Here is a 21,303-nt window from a genome sequence, read left to right on the forward strand (position 1 = left end):
GACGCTTTCGACGTGTCCCTCGGGGGTACCCGTCATAAAGCATTCCTGAGAGGGGTGATGGCTCCTCCTGCTGGAGTCAGAGCCAGAGGATGACCCTGGCTCCTCTGTGAGGAGGTTGTGGAGAGATTCCGTGATGTGTTTGATCACCCCCACAAACTCGTTGTTCGTGGGCGGTAGGACCATGCGTTGTGCCACAAGGTGGCTAACGGTCATCGCAGGCGTTGCTGGAGACTCGAACGGAAGCAGCTATCAGGGCGCTCTGTATGTGGTGTCCCAGAGAGAGGGATCCTCCTCCAGCTGAACCATGCCATGTCATTGGTGTTGGAAAGGGTGAGGTGGCATTGGTCCTTCCTAGACTGCTGGGGTCCTAGGGAGACATCGAGCTGGCGCTCAATCCTCTCGTAGTTGAGGCTGATGGAGGGGAGAGATTGGATGGCAGCATGAGCCAATGCTAACTCTCCTCCCACCGTGACGATGAAGTCCAAGTCACCAAAGCACACATGTGTGCCTAAGACCTAGCTGATTCCATGGCTAGCCATCCAGTGGCCTGATGTTAACATCGGAATGCGCAAAGGTCCCCTACCTGGCGTGCCAACTGTCGATGTTTTGAATAAACACCAACTAGTAAATTTGTATTTGTTGCGCGTTAGGCCCAGATGGTGTGCTAAAAGACATAAGGTTTATACTGGTTCAGGTAGAATGTCCCTACATCCAGTTTGCTTACTGCTGCTCATGTTATTAGCACTGAAAGGTTCATAGTAGGGGGTACAAACGGTCGAGAGAGGGATAGGTCCCAAGTCTCTGATGGAAAAGTCGAGCGAGTACTAAGAGCTCGGTTGCTACTTCGGCTATGTGTTATGTGGTGCGTGGTGTGTACGATTGATCCATCCCCTTAGTGGGATGCCCTGCCCTCCCTTTTATAGATCAAGGGGGAAGCAAGGGATTACAGATAGGAGAAAGAGAAAAAAACCAGAGGTAGAGAAGGTCCTTCGAAGGTGCCGGGTCTTCCCTTTCCTTTGAGCCTACCCTACTGACATGGTAGACGGTGCTAGGGATAGCATGTTCGCTGATCCTGATAGGGTCATGCTCTGGCTTCGGTTCAGCAAGTGGTCACGTCCCATCCTCCTCCGACGGACAGTGTGGCGCGCCTAGGGTACCGAGCCGCAACCCTACGATGAGCGGATGGCGTAGAGGCCCCACATTCATTATTGTAGATGACATGAGTTTCCTCCTAGATCATAGTGTTTGTCGTATGTTTCCGTCAGGATTCATGTCCGAGGGCAAATGCCGGTGCCCATAACACTGTAGGACAAATGTCGGCGGCCACAACACTGTTTGGGCTCTGACATGCCTAGAAGGGCTTAAATCGCCCATCTGGTCATATCCTGGTGGGACCTTCCTGCAGGCGTGTAGGGTATGATCCTCGGTATTGCAGTTGACTTGAGTGCTTTGCCTTATCTGTATGCATAGTTATGAAGAAGCAGCGCACATGTATCGAGCAAGGTGGAGCCTATACCCGGACATTGGCCTAGACGGAACCCACCCTAAGATGTCGGGTGAGGCAGAGCCTACCCTCGAACGTCGGGTGAGGTGGAGTCTACCCCTAAATGTTGGATGAGGCAGAGCCTAACCCTAGATGTTGGGCAAGGCAGAGCCCAACCCCTAGATGTTGGGTGAGGTGGAGCCTACCCTCGGACGTCGGGCGAGGCGGAGTCTTCCCCCAGACGTCGGGCGAGGCAGGATTCTACTCCCAGACAGTCGAGGCGAGACGGAGCCTGCCCTCGGACATTCGAGCGAGGCGGAGTCCAGCCCTCGGGGGTCGGGCTGAGGTAGAGTCTGCCCCCAGACGTCGGGTGAGGCGGAGTCCGGCCCTTAGGGGTCGGGCGAGGAGTGTACTTGCGCTCTTATTTGTTCGGAAGCATCAACGTTTGATGGTTATTACCTCCTCCTCTTTGGGTTCCCCAGTATTTGGTCCCCGACACTAATCTTGTTAGATGATGTACTCTGCAAGACAAGATTGTATGTTTATGTATGTATTGACCTCCATGTGATGTATGTGTTTCTATATTTTATGTGATGAACCTTAAGCTTGAATCTGGGTATGATATGTGCTACATGTTTTCTCATTGTATTTTTTATATATATTTATATTGTCCTGTAGAACAATCTATCACTATAAATACATGGACTATTGGATGATCTGTCGATATATGCCTAGTAATAGAGCATCTGTCGCTAAAAAGTAGCAATGGACTATCTGTCGCTAAATGTACTGTCTGTCGCTAAACATTTTTAGCGACAAGACTTACATTGTCTGCAGAAGTCTGTCGCTATAACTTTTTAGTGTCAGGTTATCTATCGCAGGTAGCCGCTTTTAGCGTCAGACCATCCATCGCAAATCCTGGTGTCGTGGTGTAGTGGATGAAGTGGTTCTTCTTGTCGTAGTACCTGTTCCAGACCATGAGTCCTCCATAGTTCGGCAGCTCCTCGACAAACCGCATAATACCATAGTAGAGGTCCTTGAGGTCCCCGGTGCCCCACTCCCTGGCCACGTTTTTCCTCCACCAACACGCCGACGAACACCTGGCTGGCCGGGTACTCCACCATCCACTTCTCCGCATCCTCCCTGGCGAAAATAGTGCAGTTAAAGCTGTCATACAGCCGGACGTGGATACGGGCGAAGTGCCCTATCGTGAGTGATGCCTGCACGCTCGGCCGGTCCGGGTACGCGCACCGCACCATGGCTGTCAGCGTGATGCCGAGCCGGCCATGGTAGCTCCTGTTGTACACATAGAGCCGTGTGGCTAGCTCGTCGTAGTGCGCTGCCACCATGCCGCCCTGGTCGTTGATGTAGAAGTCGACGCCGTCTAGCATCGCATCGCCGAACGGGATGCACCCGCCCGCGCAGGAGCCACCGACGTAGGCGTCCTATAGGTAGGCGGCGACGTCGGCCGCTGACTTTGGTGAGGGGAGGGAGTAGGCGGCGCTGGGCCCGCCGATGGAGAGGAGCACAAGGATGCCCTTGGACTGGTAGTGCTTGATGTCGTCGCCGACGCCGGCCGGCGAGCGTGTGGCCCGAGAGGTCGAGCAAGTACCTGCCATGGTCGAAGGCACGGAGGAAGGAGATGAGGACCATGGTGTAGGCACCCATGTCGCAGGCCTCGTGTAGCATGCCCTCGTCCTTTATCTGGCCCTAGAAGACGGCCACGTCGCCGAGGCCGTCAGCCTGTGACCCGATCGCCAGTGCCAGTAGGGAGACGAGGACAAGTGTAGCTAGGAGGCACTGGTAGAGAACAGAGCTTTACTCCCGGTGGGGAACTGCCTCTAGTCCCGGTTCCCCACCCGGGAGCAAGCATGCAGGACTAAAGGGGGTCCTTTAGTCCCGGGTCAGGAACCGGGACTAAAGGGGGACCTTTAGTCCCGATGGGTAACACCAAACAGGACTAAAGGTGCCTCCTGACATGCCACGATGGCCGGCACCCTTTAGTCCCGGTTGGTAATACGAACCGGGACTAAAGGTTTTTTTTCTTTTTCCTTTTCTTTTCATTTTTTTGTTTTCTTTTCAAAATAGGTTTTTGAAGTCGTATTGTACGTTGCTAATTATACATTTATACGCGTGTATAGTATGTTTCGGTTCAAGCACAATGAACGTATTAAATCACACAATTCAAGCATAGAAATATATATATATATATATATATATATATATATATATATATATATATATATATATATATATATATGTATGCATGTATCATATATATTTACATGCATGCATGCATATGTATATTTTACATTATATTATTTCATGTGCATATATTACAAAAGATTGCATTATAGTTGTTGTGATATAACAAGTTTCCTCTCATCCTCTAGCTTGGCTTCCATGGCAGTATTGGGTCGAAGTAGAACTCGCTCTTGGAATCGATGACCTGGTCATTAAAAAATCCGGCTATAGACTCTTGAATTGCTTTGATTTGGTCTTGCCGTATGACCTTTTCCTCGAACCATCGAGCCTACAGGTTCGAATTAAAGGAAAATAAATTAATGTATGTACATACATATATATATATAAAGACATAGTAACATAATCAATAATAATAATTAAATGAATATATAGTGTATTTTTAACGTACTTTGAGTCTCTCTATAGGAGTTCTTTAGGAGACCACCTTGATAAACTTGCAAACATAGTAACCACAGTAGTTGTTCCCCTGTTCCTGCCTTAGACACCACTTTACCAGAAAAAGATTTGTCATCTAATTTGGTGATCTGGTGAAAGCTATATGTTTAATTAATAACGATGATGCGATTTAGGGGACTTACTTTCAAAGGGATTACATTCAGTAGCGCTTTGCATTTTCCCATGTGTTGCTTCTCAATAAAGGTTTTCCAAACACTGCCCAATAAAAAATTTGTCCACGTCATCAGATATAGTTAATCATCATGTTTGTGTGTATATATAGTTGCTAGAGATACCGAAATTACCTCTAGATAATATCTATCATATCTTGGTAGTCTTGTTGTGGTTTTCTCATCGAGTCATAGATTATCAAGTGACTTTTCACCAGATCGATGTCCATCAATATTCAGTGATTGCTGCATGTGTTTATAGGATATAACGCATAACACTCATTAATTAACTAGAATCAACATATGAGCCATTAAGGATGATCGACATTATTAACACTCACTTGAAGTTGTAGGGAAAGAGTATATCCTTCTTGTGGCGTTGGTTCACTAAGAAGTTCATGAGGTTACTCTCTGACTCAGACTTCCAATTAGGCTTTGGAGTAACTGGGTCTTTGAATACTATATGGGGATCAACAAAACCAATTTCATTGCAGCCTTCCTTTCTGAGCTCTGTCATTGTAAATCTGCATATATATATTACTTGTTAGGATAATTTATATGCATATACACACATATGATGAGTTTAATAATAGATCGAAAGAATTATTACTTACAGGCAATAGCAGCTAATGATAACTTTGTCCAGAGAGGTCAGGTGGCATAGTTGATGAAATTCTACAAAGTCAACATACATAACATCATCGCCACGGAACCAATGTTCGTCTCTAATTCTGACACCAACGCAGAAGTCTCCACCAGTAGACGTCTACAATGTACCACTTGTTTAGTAGGTACATTTGCGTCCCTAGATCACATAAGGCTTGAGGGTTGTATAGACTCTGGCCTAGTACAAATTTTTTCTTCCAAATATCAACCTCCGCCACACTCTCAATGTTTCCATCACCAAACATCTGGTAAAGGTCGAGACCTGTCTCTTCAATAAATTCACCAAGGTGATCCAAATCGACATCCGGAGGTATGTTTGCCTGATGCATTAATCCTAAATTCGAACCATATTCATTACCAACAACTAGCGGGGGGACTAATTGGTGCGATTGTTGTCCGAGTTGTGCAACTCCTTTCCCTGCCTGCTTCTTTTTCTGTGCCACCTCAATTGACTTGGTGAGAGCGCGGTCATAGTCCGTTAACGTTGATTTAGACGGCTTACGAGATTCCCGCTGTTGTTGCTGGTAAGAAGCCACCTTTTTTCTTAGAATATCTGGAGCTACAAAGAAGTATGGTTTCTCTTGGGTTTCTCCTTGCTTTTTGATTCTTTTTAAGTTTGTCATAGAATCTGGACATATCTTTTTTATATGCATCAGTTACTTCTTCCTTCTCTTCAGATATTATTTTGGGAATAGCCCTTGGTTTCACGGTGGCTTTCTTTGCCGGCGAGGACTGGTTCTTCATTTGCGGGGCTAGCCTCTTGCTAGTACTTGGCTTCTTGGTAGGTGGGGGTGGGGGAGGCGTTGGAGACCTCCTTGGAGGTGGTGGCAGTGGCGTTGGAGACCTCCTTGGAGGTGGCGGCTGCGGCGTTGGAGACCTCCTTGGAGATGGTGTGGATGCAGCCTCGCCTTCCAACATATTGTCATTGTACAGAGCACTATGATGATCTGATGATTGAATAATTAGATTTAGGTTGGGGGAGGATCTGCTACAAAAAAAAGGAATGACATATTATTATGAGCAGATTGTTAATTATTTAAGCCAATATAAATTAATGATGTAGTGTTTTCATCCGCACCTATGGCCGGGAATGATATTGTAGCGCTTGCGCCATAGAATGAATGTCTTCTCTGCTTCTCCTAGAGTCTTCTCACCATCACCTCTAGGAATGTCAAGAGGCAAATCACTAAAACCTTTTTCAGCTTTATCTACCGAGATGGTAGCATATCCTTCTTGGATTATATTCCCATGAATTCTTGGTGTCTTGGTTCGGTCGATAGGATTAACAAGACCAATAGCCACCTTGATTGTGGAATTCCCCTTCGGAATGTGTAGCTCACACGATGTACAAGGTTCAGTGACGTCATCCACAGGGAAGCACAGTCTTGTGTCCCCTTGATTTGGTATCTCTATGGAAGCGCAGCTGCTTTTCAACTGAATAGATTGGCTAATGTTGATTCCTTGGCTCTGATGCCTGTTTGCTTGCACTCACTGCTATTTGCACTTGCCTTCTGATTTCCTCCTGCATTCTCGCTTCAAGGTTTTTTTCCTGCTCCTGTGCTTCACGCACCGCTTCCTCCAACCTCTAGAGCCACTGTGCCTCTTCTTCCTTCTTTCTCTGACGGCTTCTGTAGGAAGGTCTGTCCTGAGGGAATCCATGCTCCCACAAGACACTTCCTTTGCCTCTAGTTCAGCCACCGTGTTCAATAGTCCCGATGGCGTATGTCAGTTCATCCTTCTCTCTGTTGGGCCTGAACGCACCACTAGTAGTAGCTCTCTAAGCATAAAACAATCTTTCTGCTGCTTCTTATAGTCTTGCGCCATAAATGCACTTCCCTGTCTCCTGGTCCAGTGTTCCCCCATGAGTGAAAAAACCAATTCTTTGCACGCTCTCCCCACTCGAGTGATTCTGGTGTGATACCCTTGGCTAGAAGGTCTACTTCCATTTTGTTCCACTTCTTAATGGCAGTCAGGGTAGCCACCTGATCCCAAGTTATGGTGGTATGTCTTCTATTGGGCATTACGTTGGTTCTTTATCACCCTGACTCACACTCCTCTTCCGATGTCTTGTACTGTATAAACTCATCCCAATAGGGCCTCTGCTTTGAGATCGGGACCTAGGACAGTAAAATCTGGTGCTATGTTCTTCTTGACATACGTCAGTGTATAGGTGTTTCTTCCAAGTCTAAAACTAGGGTGGCCATCTTCTTCATTGCCCAATCCCTAACTCGCTCCTTCAATTCATCACCATCTATTATATCATCATAACCATCTGTTTGGAGCGTGAAATATTCCAAGACATCATTCCAAATTAACGTCTTGTCACGATTGGAGATAGAACTGATATGAGGAGCATTGGTCTTCTTCTTCCATTCACGGGTACTGATCGGAGGCCGGTCCCATACAAGGTAACCACAGTGGTGCACGAATTTCGTTTTATTTGGCCCCCCGGTTCGCCTGTATCCACATTGAACTCCAAGATGATGAAGCGGCCCTCCAATGGCTTTTTAGGGACCTCGAACATTTTTACTCTTCGTTGTAGTTGTTGATGTCGATCCAGAGGGCTACAAAATATAAACATTATTTTTAATGTCATGAGCACACATAAGACATATGATAATATATATAGCTAATAATAAAAAATATATACTTGGCCAATATGTTGTTGCTCATTTTGTTCAAGAGCTAAGTACTGACTCCCATCATCTACATCCTCTTGCATGTTATTTTTAGCACCATCATCGCCGGCAACTTGAGTGCCAGTGTTGATCAAATTCATCATCAACTCCTCCTCATCCATGTTTCTCGGGTCGGCCATCTAGCTTCAAAAAACAAAACCAATATATAGTACGTCAAATCTTTGCTTACATGCGTAAAATCTACGAATAATATGCATTATTAAATCTTGCCCCTCGGTCATGGATGCAATTCACCACACTAGGGCGAACTGCGTCGGTACTAGGGCAAATTAGGGCTATACATAAACGGCCGAGGGTGAATTGCGTCGGTGACTAGGGCGAACCATGTCGGTGACATCAACAACGCGGTTCGCCCAAGTCACCGACGCAATTCGCCCTAGTGTGATTGTTTAGCGTTAATGATAACGATAATACGAATGTTGATCGACTAGGCCACGAGAGAGGACGGTGTGACGAGAGTGGTGGTGCTCCACGTACTCCACCATATATATGTTTGTACACATGGATGAACGAGGGCGGCGGTGCTCCACCGTATAAACCCTAAACCCTAGGGCAAACGAGGGCGGCGGTGCTTCGCTGTATAAACCCTATGGCGAACGAGGGCTGGCGGTGCTCCTGCCGTATACATAGAAACAGCATGGCGCTTATATACCAGGGGCCTTATATATATGCCAGCCACCAACCGGGAGTACTCGGTCGAAATGGTTCACTAATTTGTATAATGTTGGTAAGCCGGAATAATTCCCAGCTCCATTCCTGACTAATTGAAGGGGCCCTAACTTATGGTCCAACTATCTAGTATTCCATGCCGTTAGACCCCAACTATACGTTGTTGTACCAGTTATGTACTGTAACAATATATAATAACTCAAGCAGCCCAGCTGGGTCGCATAAGAGAACTCCGATATTCCATTTCGCTAGCTCTTTAAGTAGATGTCGCGCATTTTGAGATGCCATCGAACTACCTTCCATTTTAAATTGCAACAAACTTCCACCTTTGATCTTTCCATTTATAAAATAAAATTTTAACAACACACATACACGTACGAATTAATTAGCCATGAAACTTATACCTAGGATCACCCGACATCAGCGCCGCCACCGCATTGTTCGATCAAGATCGCCAAATCACGAACAAAATTATGAACCACCAAGCACGCACATACGACAGTCGCGGAGAATCATTACCATCGTAGAACGTACGTACGTACCTCGGGAATGGAGGAGAGGAAGCCACGCGTGTTGGTAGCCTCGTCGTCGCGCTGTGTCAACACGCGCTGGAGGGTACGGTGTGGCCCGCGCGTCTAGCCAGGGGCGGGCAGCAGCTGGCGCCGCGAGGTCATCGGCGCGCGGGGTGGCATGGGGACCACGGACGCGTGCAAGGCAATGGCGACGACCGGCGTCGGGCGGGGTGGCGGCGACGTCCTCAGTGTGGTGGGCCGAGTGGTGTGGGTGCAGGGGGAGAGGAATCGGCGAAGAACGCAAGGAAGAAGATGGCACTGGTATATATATGCCATACCCCTTTACTCCCGGTGCCATCCCCCCACCGGGAGTAAAGGTCCTTCACTCCCGGTGCATGTTACCAACCAGGAGTAAAGGTCCCTTTACTTTCGGTGCGTGTTACCAACCGGGAGTAACCTTTACTCCCGGTTGGTAACACGCACCAGGAGTAAAGGGTTTTTTTTGGCGGGCCACGAAACTGCAACCCACCTTTACTCCCGGGTGGGCTTCCCACCCGGGAGTAAAGGTGGGCTACAGTTTCGTTTCCCACCTGTTTTGAGCAAATTTTTTACCTTGGACTGGTAGTGCTTGATGTCGTCGCCGACGCCGGCCGGCGAGCGTGTGGCCCGAGAGGTCGAGCAAGTACCTGCCATGGTCGAAGGCACGGAGGAAGGAGATGAGGACCATGGTGTAGGCACCCATGTCGCAGGCCTCGTGTAGCATGCCCTCGTCCTTTATCTGGCCCTAGAAGACGGCCACGTCGCCGAGGCCGTCAGCCTGCGACCCGACTACCAGTGCTAGCAGGGAGACGAGGACAAGCGCAGCTAGGAGGCACTGGTAGAGAACAGAGCTTTACTCCCGGTGGGGAACCGCCTCTAGTCCCGGTTCCCCACCCGGGAGCAAGCATCCGGGACTAAAGGGGGTCCTTTAGTCCCGGGTCAGGAACCAGGACTAAAGGAAGACCTTTAGTCCCGATGGGTAACACCAACTGGGACTAAAGGTGCCTCCTAACATGCCACGATGGCCGGCACCCTTTAGTCCTAGTTGGTAATACGAACCGGGACTAAAGGTTTTTTTTCTTTTTCCTTTTCTTTTCATTTTTTTGTTTTCTTTTCAAAATAGGTTTTTGAAGTCGTATTATACGTTGCTAATTATACATTTATACGCGCGTATAGTATGTTTTGGTTCAAGCACAATGAACATATTAAATCACACAATTCAAGCATAGAAATATATATATATATGCATGCATGCATCATATATATATTTACATGCATGCATGCATATGTATATTTTACATTATATTATTTCATGTGCATATATTACAAAAGATTGCATTATAGTTGTTGTGATATAACAAGTTTCCTCTCATCCTCTAGCTTGGCTTCCATGGCAGTATTGGGTCGAAGTAGAACTCGCTCTTGGAATCGATGACCTGGTCATTAAAAAATCCGGCTATAGACTCTTGAATTGCTTTGATTTGGTCTTGCCGTATGACCTTTTCCTCGAACCATCGAGCCTACAGGTTCGAATTAAAGGAAAATAAATTAATGTATGTACATACATATATATATAAAGACATAGTAACATAATCAATAATAATAATTAAATGAATATATAGTGTATTTTTAACGTACTTTGAGTCTCTCTATAGGAGTTCTTTAGGAGACCACCTTGATAAACTTGCAAACATAGTAACCACAGTAGTTGTTCCCCTGTTCCTGCCTTAGACACCACTTTACCAGAAAAAGATTTGTCATCTAATTTGGTGATCTGGTGAAAGCTATATGTTTAATTAATAACGATGATGCGATTTAGGGGACTTACTTTCAAAGGGATTACATTCAGTAGCGCTTTGCATTTTCCCATGTGTTGCTTCTCAATAAAGGTTTTCCAAACACTGCCCAATAAAAAATTTGCCACGTCATCAGATATAGTTAATCATCATGTTTGTGTGTATATATAGTTGCTAGAGATACCGAAATTACCTCTAGATAATATCTATCATATCTTGGTAGTCTTGTTGTGGTTTTCTCATCGAGTCATAGATTATCAAGTGACTTTTCACCAGATCGATGTCCATCAATATTCAGTGATTGCTGCATGTGTTTATAGGATATAACGCATAACACTCATTAATTAACTAGAATCAACATATGAGCCATTAAGGATGATCGACATTATTAACACTCACTTGAAGTTGTAGGGAAAGAGTATATCCTTCTTGTGGCGTTGGTTCACTAAGAAGTTCATGAGGTTACTCTCTGACTCAGACTTCCAATTAGGCTTTGGAGTAACTGGGTCTTTGAATACTATATGGGGATCAACAAAACCAATTTCATTGCAGCCTTCCTTTCTGAGCTCTGTCATTGTAAATCTGCATATATATATTACTTGTTAGGATAATTTATATGCATATACACACATATGATGAGTTTAATAATAGATCGAAAGAATTATTACTTACAGGCAATAGCAGCTAATGATAACTTTGTCCAGAGAGGTCAGGTGGCATAGTTGATGAAATTCTACAAAGTCAACATACATAACATCATCGCCACGGAACCAATGTTCGTCTCTAATTCTGACACCAACGCAGAAGTCTCCACCAGTAGACGTCTACAAGTACCACTTGTTTAGTAGGTACATTTGCGTCCCTAGATCACATAAGGCTTGAGGGTTGTATAGACGCTGGCCTAGTACAAATTTTTTCTTCCAAATATCAACCTCCGCCACACTCTCAATGTTTCCATCACCAAACATCTGGTAAAGGTCGAGACCTGTCTCTTCAATAAATTCACCAAGGTGATCCAAATCGACATCCGGAGGTATGTTTGCCTGATGCATTAATCCTAAATTCGAACCATATTCATTACCAACAACTAGCGGGGGGACTAATTGGTGCGATTGTTGTCCGAGTTGTGCAACTCCTTTCCCTGCCTGCTTCTTTTTCTGTGCCACCTCAATTGACTTGGTGAGAGCGCGGTCATAGTCCGTTAACGTTGATTTAGACGGCTTACGAGATTCCCGCTGTTGTTGCTGGTAAGAAGCCACCTTTTTTCTTAGAATATCTGGAGCTACAAAGAAGTATGGTTTCTTTGGGTTTCTCCTTGCTTTTTGATTCTTTTTAAGTTTGTCATAGAATCTGGACATATCTTTTTTATATGCATCAGTTACTTCTTCCTTCTCTTCAGATATTATTTTGGGAATAGCCCTTGGTTTCACGGTGGCTTTCTTTGCCGGCGAGGACTGGTTCTTCATTTGCGGGGCTAGCCTCTTGCTAGTACTTGGCTTCTTGGTAGGTGGGGGTGGGGGAGGCGTTGGAGACCTCCTTGGAGGTGGTGGCAGTGGCGTTGGAGACCTCCTTGGAGGTGGCGGCTGCGGCGTTGGAGACCTCCTTGGAGATGGTGTGGATGCAGCCTCGCCTTCCAACATATTGTCATTGTACAGAGCACTATGATGATCTGATGATTGAATAATTAGATTTAGGTTGGGGGAGGATCTGCTACAAAAAAAAGGAATGACATATTATTATGAGCAGATTGTTAATTATTTAAGCCAATATAAATTAATGATGTAGTGTTTTCATCCGCACCTATGGCCGGGAATGATATTGTAGCGCTTGCGCCATAGAATGAATGTCTTCTCTGCTTCTCCTAGAGTCTTCTCACCATCACCTCTAGGAATGTCAAGAGGCAAATCACTAAAACCTTTTTCAGCTTTATCTACCGAGATGGTAGCATATCCTTCTTGGATTATATTCCCATGAATTCTTGGTGTCTTGGTTCGGTCGATAGGATTAACAAGACCAATAGCCACCTTGATTGTGGAATTCCCCTTCGGAATGTGTAGCTCACACGATGTACAAGGTTCAGTGACGTCATCCACAGGGAAGCACAGTCTTGTGTCCCCTTGATTTGGTATCTCTATGGAAGCGCAGCTGCTTTTCAACTGAATAGATTGGCTAATGTTGATTCTTGGCTCTGATGCCTGTTTGCTTGCACTCACTGCTATTTGCACTTGCCTTCTGATTTCCTCCTGCATTCTCGCTTCAAGGTTTTTTCCTGCTCCTGTGCTTCACGCACCGCTTCCTCCAACCTCTAGAGCCACTGTGCCTCTTCTTCCTTCTTTCTCTGACGGCTTCTGTAGGAAGGTCTGTCCTGAGGGAATCCATGCTCCCACAAGACACTTCCTTTGCCTCTAGTTCAGCCACCGTGTTCAATAGTCCCGATGGCGTATGTCAGTTCATCCTTCTCTCTGTTGGGCCTGAACGCACCACTAGTAGTAGCTCTCTAAGCATAAAACAATCTTTCTGCTGCTTCTTATAGTCTTGCGCCATAAATGCACTTCCCTGTCTCCTGGTCCAGTGTTCCCCCATGAGTGAAAAACCAATTCTTTGCACGCTCTCCCCACTCGAGTGATTCTGGTGTGATACCCTTGGCTAGAAGGTCTACTTCCATTTTGTTCCACTTCTTAATGGCAGTCAGGTAGCCACCTGATCCCAAGTTATGGTGGTATGTCTTCTATTGGGCATTACGTTGGTTCTTTATCACCTGACTCACACTCTCTTCCGATGTCTTGTACTGTATAAACTCATCCCAATAGGGCCTCTGCTTTGAGATCGGACCTAGGACAGTAAAATCTGGTGCTATGTTCTTCTTGACATACGTCGTGTATAGGTGTTTCTTCCAAGTCTAAAACTAGGTGGCCATCTTCTTCATTGCCCAATCCCTAACTCGCTCCTTCAATTCATCACCATCTATTATATCATCATAACCATCTGTTTGGAGCGTGAAATATTCCAAGACATCATTCCAAATTAACGTCTTGTCACGATTGGAGATAGAACTGATATGAGGAGCATTGGTCTTCTTCTTCCATTCACGGGTACTGATCGGGAGCCGGTCCCATACAAGGTAACCACAGTGGTGCACGAATTTCGTTTTATTTGGCCCCCCGGTTCGCCTGTATCCACATTGAACTCCAAGATGATGAAGCGGCCCTCCAATGGCTTTTTGGGACCTCGAACATTTTTACTCTTCGTTGTAGTTGTTGATGTCGATCCAGAGGGCTACAAAATATAAACATTATTTTTAATGTCATGAGCACACATAAGACATATGATAATATATATAGCTAATAATAAAAAAATATATACTTGGCCAATATGTTGTTGCTCATTTTGTTCAAGAGCTAAGTACTGACTCCCATCATCTACATCCTCTTGCATGTTATTTTTAGCACCATCATCGCCGGCAACTTGAGTGCCAGTGTTGATCAAATTCATCATCAACTCCTCCTCATCCATGTTTCTCGGGTCGGCCATCTAGCTTCAAAAAACAAAACCAATATATAGTACGTCAAATCTTTGCTTACATGCGTAAAATCTACGAATAATATGCATTATTAAATCTTGCCCCTCGGTCATGGATGCAATTCACCACACTAGGGCGAACTGCGTCGGTACTAGGGCAAATTAGGGCTATACATAAACGGCCGAGGGTGAATTGCGTCGGTGACTAGGGCGAACCATGTCGGTGACATCAACAACGCGGTTCGCCCAAGTCACCGACGCAATTCGCCCTAGTGTGATTGTTTAGCGTTAATGATAACGATAATACGAATGTTGATCGACTAGGCCACGAGAGAGGACGGTGTGACGAGAGTGGTGGTGCTCCACGTACTCCACCATATATATGTTTGTACACATGGATGAACGAGGGCGGCGGTGCTCCACCGTATAAACCCTAAACCCTAGGGCAAACGAGGGCGGCGGTGCTTCGCTGTATAAACCCTATGGCGAACGAGGGTGGCGGTGCTCTGCCGTATACATAGAAACACATGGCGCTTATATACCAGGGGCCATATACATATGCCAGCCACCAACCGGGAGTACTCGGTCGAAATGGTTCACTAATTTGTATAATGTTGGTAAGCCGGAATAATTCCCAGCTCCATTCCTGACTAATTGAAGGGGCCCTAACTTGTGGTCCAACTATCTAGTATTCCATGCCGTTAGACCCCAACTATACGTTGTTGTACCAGTTATGTACTGTAACAATATATAATAACTCAAGCAGCCCAGCTGGGTCGCATAAGAGAACTCCGATATTCCATTTCGCTAGCTCTTTAAGTAGATGTCGCGCATTTTGAGATGCCATCGAACTACCTTCCATTTTAAATTGCAACAAACTTCCACCTTTGATCTTTCCATTTATAAAATAAAATTTTAACAACACACATACACGTATGAATTAATTAGCCATGAAACTTATACCTAGGATCACCCGACATCAGCGCCGCCACCGCATTGTTCGATCAAGATCGCCAAATCACGAACAAAATTATGAACCACCAAGCACGCACATACGACAGTCGCGGAGAATCATTACCATCGTAGAACGTACGTACGTACCTCGGGAATGGAGGAGAGGAAGCCACGCGTGTTGGTAGCCTCGTCGTCGCGCTGTGTCAACACGCGCTGGAGGGTACGGTGTGGCCCGCGCGTCTAGCCAGGGCGGGCAGCAGCTGGCGCCGCGAGGTCATCGGCGCGCGGGGTGGCATGGGGACCACGGACGCGTGCAAGGCAATGGCGACGACCGGCGTCGGGCGGGGTGGCGGCGACGTCCTCAGTGTGGTGGGCCGAGTGGTGTGGGTGCAGGGGGAGAGGAATCGGCGAAGAACGCAAGGAAGAAGATGGCACTGGTATATATATGCCATACCCCTTTACTCCCGGTGCCATCCCCCCACCGGGAGTAAAGGTCCTTCACTCCCGGTGCATGTTACCAACCAGGAGTAAAGGTCCCTTTACTTTCGGTGCGTGTTACCAACCGGGAGTAACCTTTACTCCCGGTTGGTAACACGCACCAGGAGTAAAGGGTTTTTTTTGGCGGGCCACGAAACTGCAACCCACCTTTACTCCCGGGTGGGCTTCCCACCCGGGAGTAAAGGTGGGCTACAGTTTCGTTTCCCACCTGTTTTGAGCAAATTTTTTAATAGAAATATGGATTTTCTTGTTAAATACATAGTAAATTAAATAAAAGGCATAAAATTATTTTGTTAAAAATATGGATTTTCTTTTTCTTTATTGCACATAGGAAAAATCTATAACCTAACTTTTTTATTTTTTGTTATAATTATAAAACATAATGTAACTAATATTTATTATTTCGTTAATGCAAAAATGTAGTGTTTAATTAAAATTATTAAAACTATTGGTTTTGGACAGGAAATTTATTTTCACATCATTTTAACGTTAATATTTTAATTTTTCATCACTCAATATCCTAATTTAACTTTTCGAGAGAGAAATCCCACCAAATCAAACATTGATTTAATTTGAAATACGACATAATAAACATCTGAATTCACAATTATTACATAATATCTCAAACACACACTACATTAAATCACTATATCATCAAGTGGGCACAGCAGTGAACTTCTTCTTTATGTATGTCCCATGGTTATGATCGCGTCGTAACCATGGAGTGTCCTCATCATTTACCAAGATGCTAGGGTCTTTGTTCACTTTGAAGGGCGGAATTCGGTCATACTTTTCATAATCTTCTGACATGTCCGACTTGTCCTCAATTCCCACGATGACTCTTTTCCCTGAAAGAACTATGTGGCGCTTTGGCTCTTTGGTTGAGTCATTATCGTTTTTCCCTCTTTTTGGTTTGGTAGACATATCATTGACATAGAACATCTGATTCACATCCTTGGCAAGGACGAATGGTTCGTCTTTGTACCCAATATTACTAAGGTCTACTGTTGTCATTTCATACTCGTTGTCTACTGTTACCCCGCCTCCGGTCACCTTGACCCATTGGCACTTGAACAATGGGATCTTCAAAGTAGGTGCATATTCTAGTTCCCATATTTCATCTATGCGACCATAATATGTCTGTTTATTCCCATTCGGGTCTATGGCATCTATGCAGACACCACTATTTTGGTTGGTACTCCTTTTATCTTGGGCTACTGTGTAGACTATGTTCCCATTTATCTCATACCCTTTGTATGTGACGATATGCCATGATGGTTGCATAGCCAATAAATACAGTTGCTCATGGATGCTCTCATCACCTTGACATTTTTTTTGCAACCAATCGCTGAAAGTTTCCATGTGCTTACGTGTAATCCAAGCTTCAGTCTTCCCTAGAAACTCGGATCATAAGAGATCCTTGTGTGTCTCAATATATGGATCTACCAAAGAGGAGTTCTGTAGAACTATGTAGTGCGCTTTATTGAAATAATCATCCTCCGTACCAATATATGTTTTCCTCCCTAGTGTCCCCTTTCTGCTTAGTCTCCCCTCATGTCTCGATTTAGGAACACCAATCGAGTCAAGGTCGGGAATAAAGTCAACATAGAACTCAATGACCTCTTCTGTTCCATAGCCCTTGGCGATGCTTCCTTCTGGGTGAGCACGGTTGTGAACATATTTCTTTAGGACTCCCATGAATCTCTCTAAGGGGAACATGTTGTGTAGGAACACAGGACCGAGAATGAAAATCTCCTTGACTAGGTGAACTAGGAGGTGTGTCATGATATCAAAGAAGGAAGGAGGGAATACCAACTCAAAGCTGACGAGACATTGAACCACATCATTCTGTAGTTTAGCTAGATCAGTTGGATCAATTGCCTTATGAGAAATTGCATTGAGGAATGCACATAGCTTCACGGTGGCTAGACATACATTTGGAGGTAGAATTTCTCTTAATGCAACTAGAAGTAATTGCGTCATGAGAACGTGACAGTCATGGGACTTTAAGTTACATAATTTCTTCTCTAGCACATTTATAATACCCTTTATATTCGAGGAGAATCTAGATGGTACCTTGATGTTGTTTAAGCATTCAAACATGATTTCCTTCTCTTTGCTTAGAGTGTAGCTGGCAGGACGTAAGTAATGGCATCCATCATCTGTCTTCTCTAGATGCAGGTTGTCTCTTTCTCTCAAACAACGCAGGTCCTGTCGTGCTTCAAATGTGTCCTTAGGCTTTCCATACACACCCATGAAGCCTAGCAGGTTCACACAAAGATTCTTCGTTAGGTGCATCATGTCGATCGAGCTGCGGACCTCTAGGACTTGCCAATAGGGTAGGTCCCAAAATATGGACTTCTTCTTCTACATGGGTGTGTGACTGTTAGCGTCGTTCAGAACATGTTGGCTGCCATGTCCTTTCCCAAAGACGACTTTCACATCATTGACCATATCGAGTACATCCTCACCGGTTTGGTTGCAAGGCTTAGTCAGGTGGTCTGCCTTCCCTTTAAAATGCTTGCCTTTCTTTCTTATAGGGTGATTTGCAGGAAAAAATCGACGATGGCCAAGGTACACGACCTTTCAACATTTTTTCAAGAATACACCTCTAATATCACCGAAGCAGTGTGTGCATGCATTATATCCCTTGTTTGACTGTCCTGAAAGATTACTTAGAGCAGGCCAATCATTGATTGTTACGAACAACAATGCTCGCAGATCAAAGTGTTCCTATTTGTACTCATCCCACACATGTACACCTTCTTTATTCCACAAAATGAGAAGTTCATCAATAAGTGGTCTCAGGTACACATCGATGTCATTGCCAGGTTGCTTCGGGCCTTGGATGAGCACAGGCATCATAATGAACTTTCGCTTTATGCATAACCAAGGAGGAAGGTTGTAGATACTTAGAGTAACAGGCCAAGTGCTATGACTACTGTTCTGCTCTCCAAAAGGATTGATACCATCTGTACTTAAAGCAAACCTTAAGTTTCTTGCGTCATTTGCAAACTCCGGGAATTCTCTGTCGATTGCTCTCCACTAGGACCCATCAGCAGGGTGTCTCAACATATTGTCTACCTTACGGTCTTCTTTGTGCCATCGCAACAATTTTGCATGTTCTTTGTTTCTGAATAGACGTTTCAAGTGTGGTATTATAGGAGCATATCACATAACCTTGGCAGGAATTTTCTTTCGCGGACGTTTGCCCTCAACATCACCAGGATCATCTCGCCTGATCTTATACCGCGATGCATGGCATACTAGGCATGCATCCAATTTCTCATACTCTTTGCCACAGCACAGGATGCAGTCATTAGGACATGCATGATCTTCTCGATTTCTAGCCCCATAGGACAGACAACCTGTTTTGCTTCGTAGGTAGTGGCGGGCAATTCATTGTCCTTCGGAAGCATCTTCTTTTCGATTTTTAGTAACTCTCCAAATTCCTTAACAGATACACCATTCTTTGCATTCCATTGCAGCAATTCTAGTGTGGTTCCCAACTTTTTCTGCCCTGCATCACAAGTTGGGTACAACAATTTCTTGTGATCTTCTAGCATCCCCTTAAACTTGATCTTCTCCTTTTCACTTTCACATTCTCTTTGTGCATCACGAATGACCTGACAAAGATCATCAGCATGCTCATCTTCTGCAGCTACCTCTTCTTCAGCTTCTCCCATTGTAATATCATTGAAGCACACACCATCGGGAATAATATCATTGTCGTCCCATTGTTCTTCTTCACCTTCTTCCATTACAACGCCGGTTTCTCCATGCTTCGTCCAACAAATATAGTTTGGCATGAAACCTGACTTGAACAAGTGTGAATGAAGAGTCCTTAGCAAGGATATTCCACCGTATTCTTACATATGGCATATGGGCAGCATATGAAACCGTCGCGTTTGTTTGCCTCGGCTGCACGTAACAAAGAATGCATGCCGTCAATGAACTCTTGGGAGTGGCGATCAGCATTGTACATCCAATGCTGGCTCATCTGCATTACATGACATAAATACCATATTAAAACCTAGATCATAATTAATTATCTATACAACATGTGTGCCACCACAAAAGGTACAAATTTATGAAAGCATCGCTACAATGTAGACAATCCCAACTACCACTAAAAGAACTAAAGCTAAAATACATTTCAGGAGCACAAGGATTTCACGACCAATCTCAACTAAAACAGATAGATCCTCCGATTGTGCAACATCTTTGGGCTTCTTCGGCTGGATCACTGCCTCATTAGCCGCCGTATCTGCCTGTTGTGTAAAATATTTTTGCACGAGTTCAACATACTCTTTCTCCTAGTAGAAGCCTAAACATCGTCCACTGCCATCCCACTGAAATTAAAACAAAAAATTAGAACTTTAATCACAACCATCATGAAAATAGGTATAAACTAACCATAATCATTAAATATGATAAAATAACTCACATTGCGATCCGAACACTTGTAGAAGATACGATCCTTATTGGGACCCTCCTTCTTCACTCGGTACTCCATCACAATCTTCGTCTCAACATGACACTTGCCACATGGAATGAGAGGGAGGCCCGACCTAAGTCGCTTTGGAAACCCATGAGAGGCCAAGGACCCGGAAGCAGTTGCCATCTACTCTCTATACTCATTTTTTAATACACTATAAATTTCTCATTTTATAAACAAATAAAACTAAGAAACTATAAAATTATCTATATCTCTAAACAATGATATTTTTAATGATCATTGTGTTCTCGTCTTTTACTGCGGCAGGTAAGTAATTCACATGATATTTCCGCAAATTAACAGAAGAATGGGAGTGTACACACATAACAATCGATTATCGTTTATATTTATATATATACTACGTTTGGGTACGGTGATTGATAGACTACTGCGACGATATCGGGACGTGTGAATAAATAACCATCCGTACTAGTTGACCTTGCTTACGTGATCATCTCGGCGAGCATTTCTCCACCGGACGGCACCGTACTTGCCCATGGAAGAGCTCCGATTCTACGAGGAAGGGAACACGGTCTTCCACGACCGTTGCCGCTCTCCCTCGTAGAATCAAAGCTCCTCCTTGATGTCCGTTACCGCTCGGTAGAGAACATGCTCGCCGAGCTGAACACGGTCCGCAAGTTCAACTAGTACGGATTTTCTATAATTTTCTAACTATTTTCTAAGTTTTTCATTTCATAAAAAGTTAAAATAAAATATTTAGTCGCGGAGTCCATAGAAATGACCATATTTTGACCTAGCAACGCATTGTCAATTGTTATTGCGTTGCATTGCACCCCGGACCGGACTCCGGACAATAAAATACTATGGTCGATCGATGCCGTTCTTTGTCGTACAGTCGCACGACGACGGCCGACGGACCCGTTCAACCACCAAATTTGTCAGGCCCGGCTGTTCGGGCGTATCGTCAAAAGAGAACGGTTTGCTTCCTATTGCACGGCCTTGCATTGCATCTGTCATACCAGTCGGAGGCACTAGTCCCTATACTCATTTTTTAATACACTATAAATTTCTCATTTTACAAACAAATAAAATTAAAAAACTCTAAAATTCTCTATATCTCTAAACAATGAAGTGTGCTA

At 44.7% G+C, this 21,303-nt stretch overlaps 1 pseudogene; it reads right to left on the minus strand.

The window, feature by feature from the left end:
• Positions 1-2,351: 2,351 nt before the first annotated feature.
• On the minus strand, positions 2,352-19,466 carry LOC136480560 (xylanase inhibitor protein 2-like; annotated as a pseudogene).
• Positions 19,467-21,303: the final 1,837 nt, after the last annotated feature.

Source organism: Miscanthus floridulus, chromosome 9, assembly GCF_019320115.1.
Source record: "Miscanthus floridulus cultivar M001 chromosome 9, ASM1932011v1, whole genome shotgun sequence".
Lineage (NCBI taxonomy): Eukaryota > Viridiplantae > Streptophyta > Magnoliopsida > Poales > Poaceae > Miscanthus > Miscanthus floridulus.